This window comes from Malurus melanocephalus, unplaced genomic scaffold, assembly GCF_030028575.1.
Source record: "Malurus melanocephalus ecotype Western Australia unplaced genomic scaffold, MMel_1.1 scaffold_1167, whole genome shotgun sequence".
Taxonomy (NCBI): domain Eukaryota; kingdom Metazoa; phylum Chordata; class Aves; order Passeriformes; family Maluridae; genus Malurus; species Malurus melanocephalus.
In genome coordinates, this window is record NW_026624399.1 from 40,220 (window position 1) to 43,428 (window position 3,209).

Sequence of the window (3,209 nt, forward strand, 5' to 3'; positions counted from 1 at the left end):
AAGGAAACAGAGGGAAGGAAACAGAGGGAAGGAAAGGTAACAGAGGAGAAGGAAGGGAAGGTAGCAGAGTGAAGGGAAGGGAACAGAGGGAAGGAGGAGCAGCTGAAGGTGGATACGGCTGTGACAGAACAGAGCCCACAAGCACCTCGCTCCAGGAACCTGACCCAATTCCATCCATTCAGGCTCACAACAGACTCGCTCCCACTGTTTATATTCAATTCACAACACTCGAGGCTCGCTCCTTCCCAACTCCTGATCCAGCACTAAACATAGCCAGGTCACTGGGTAGTAGCATGCTTRTTCTTTTTTAAGGAATTAGAATTCCATAACGAGATTTGATGGCTCACAGTAGAGTGTGACGCTGCTGCTAAATTAAATATTTAATCAAGCATTAAGTGTGCGCCACAGACAACTCCRGGGCCATCCTGCACTGTTGTTCTCACCACCCCCAGCCATTCATTTTTCAAAAGGGAAACTGTCTCCCCTCTGCATTCAGGATCCAGCGTAAATGTCAGAGTCTGAGCTCTACTATCACATCAATATTTGATAATTAAGATGGCTCCCAGAAGCTGAGGCGGAAGGAGCATCAGCTCCAGCCTATTTTAGGCCGGGCTTTAGCACACGGCTTTCTGTTTACCCAGATTGCCACATCTATGCAGAAAATACTGCAGCAAAGGCATCCACACTGGGCTGGGCTGGGCCAGGAGGGGTTTTGGGTGGTTTCCTGCAGACCTCAGACGTCTCCAGCAGCCTGGAAAAGCCAGGGATTTGTGTCCCAGTGCAAACCACAGCGATGTTCTGGGAACGGGCAGCGAGGAGCCTGTGCAGCTCAAACAGAGCTCCCTTCTTCCAAAGGCAAACCCAAAAACCCAGACTCGAGCCCAGCTTTACACACAAGGACAAATTATCCCCAGGATCCAGGTCTGGAAATATTGGAGCAGATTTTTTGGGTGCTGCTGGACCCTCCCTGAGCAGCTCCTTTATCTCCCCTGCCAAACGTGCGCCGCAGCCCCAGAGTCCTTTAATCTTTGCTGGCATCCTCTGCCCCCACCCAGGCAAGAAAATTCCCTTCTGCTTTAGCAGAACAGGCACAGAGTTATGTAAGCAGCAAGTTAGGGGCATTTTGAAGCTGGAAATTTGGTGGGAACGGGGAAAAAATAAAAAAAAAAAAAAATCCAACACGTTCCACATCCGGGGGGACGGAGCTGTGCCGCACCCGAGGCTGCGAAATAAAACCATGGGATGTCCCCAAATCACATCCCCACACCCCAAGGAACTTTCTCCTCACTCCTGCCTTCCCACGGGAAAAAAACCAGCTGCCCCAAAAGCCCCGATTTGGGATTTTCACGGGGTTTTTGCAGCATTTCCAGAGGCTGTGAAAGGAGACAGAGTCACTTTAGTACTGAAAAGTGTCGCGTGTGCGAGCCGGCCGTTATCTAGGAATTATTTTTAGCTGAAAACAGAAGGTTTCTCAAGCCACCAAATCAGCGTGGCTTTTTGAGGGAGCCCTAATTTTGGTGCTGGGTATTGCACCAGTAACCAGAGACGATCAAAAATAGCTCGCTACAGATGTGACTTCTGTTTTCTTCTTTCAAGTAAAGCTCATCTGCGGACGGCTCGCTCTGAGCAGAGATTTCACCCCAYAACTCCTCTTTAACCCCAAATTCCATCCCAAGAAACRGRGGGAACGTTGTATTTTCCAKTCACAAAGCAAAGATGTTTTGCACYCAACARTCAGAKGAAAAATTCTGCACAACACACGTGGGTTTGGCACCTGAAGGGGATTTTTTTTTTCCCCTCCTCAGTTCAGTTCTTTCCCTGTTCTCCCCACCCCGCGAGCACCTGCAAATTTCACCCAAAGCTCTGATTCTGCACGTCTTTTTACCAAAATAGCAGCATTTTCAGTATTTCTAGCACAGTTCTGCACACAATTTGTGATGCTGTGGTATTTCAGCTCTTAAATTCTAATTGATGTGCACATTGSAACAAGAAAAACGCTCAAGACTGCAGAAAAACTTATAAAACTATCCAAGAAAATCCAGCTCATGAGGAAAAATTGACAGGGAGAAGCTGCTCCTGAGGAATATCCACTCAGGAGAAACCCTCTGGTAAAAACAACTTGGTTATCACGACTGAAATTCTGATTATTACACAGAATAAAACCCATTGAGAGCAGCATCGCTACAGAGAAATGCATCCCAAGGCAAAATCCAAAAAGTTTTTTTGGAAATTCTATTCAGGATCCACGCACRAGGTTTTATCCCTGGTGGAATTGTTTTATTTTAGGCTACAACCACTGCTTTCCTCCTTTCTGCTGCTGGCCAGAGCTGTCACCTTGCTGACCTCAGGTTTTATTCCCAACAATTCCCTTCCCTGGTTAATCAGAGTCTCAAACACGGGAAGTTTTTGTTTCTGTGTGTTAGAAACTGAAAGTATCCCTGACAGTTTTCATCAGAGTAACCCTGGAATAGGTGCAAACACAGGAATTTAAAGGCTCCTAGAGAATTCAATTCAAGAAGCAGCAGTTTGTTTAAATTCTGATTTTATGTCCTGCCTCCCTAAATCATCAAGTGAAGCTTTTCCCTCTGGAGAGAGGGATGCTTGCAAAGAAAACTCGTGCTGTTAAAACCCCACAGCACTGCTTTAAATCACACTCAAGTGTGGAAACTTCCCACCCTTCAAAGTTAACGGGATCCTCCAGAGCTGCGTTTTTGGGAAGCAAAACAGGAAGGCAGCAAATCGAGGAACTGAGGAAGAGTGGAAAGAATCATCTAAAAAAAAAAAAAAAATGAAGCAGCTCAACACATATGTTTGAATGTCATCATCTGGATGGGAGAGCCTGTTAAATTCCTGGAATGATCTCCACGCTCCAACTGATGGAGGATCCCTCGAAAGCACCCAAAGCCTCAGCTCCTTAAAAAGCAGGAGAATCCCGGCAGGCAGAGCCCTGCCCTTAAAGCAGATGGTTCCCCAGCTGCCAGCTCCTTGTCACAGCCAGGGAACGSCGTCACAGGGGACAAAGAGCCCTTTCTGCGCTCCCTTCAAAGCTCTACCTTTGGCCTCGCCATCAATTAGCCAGAGGAGGAGCAGGCAGAGGTCAGCCCTGGCTGCCACATCCTCCTGGCAGCCCAGCCAGCCTGGCTCCTGTCACACTGGGGGTGACACTGCAGGTGACACTGCAGGTGACAGCAGCTCCTCACCGACCGCCC

The 3,209-nt window shown here is 47.9% G+C and overlaps 1 protein-coding gene across 1 annotated transcript in view; it reads right to left on the reverse strand.

The window, feature by feature from the left end:
- The window catches only part of ELL (elongation factor for RNA polymerase II), a gene marked incomplete at its 3' end in the record, with an annotated part of 55,859 nt that overhangs the window by 24,632 nt on the left and 28,018 nt on the right, over positions 1 to 3,209 (reverse strand). The gene's annotated exons all lie outside the window — the stretch shown is intronic.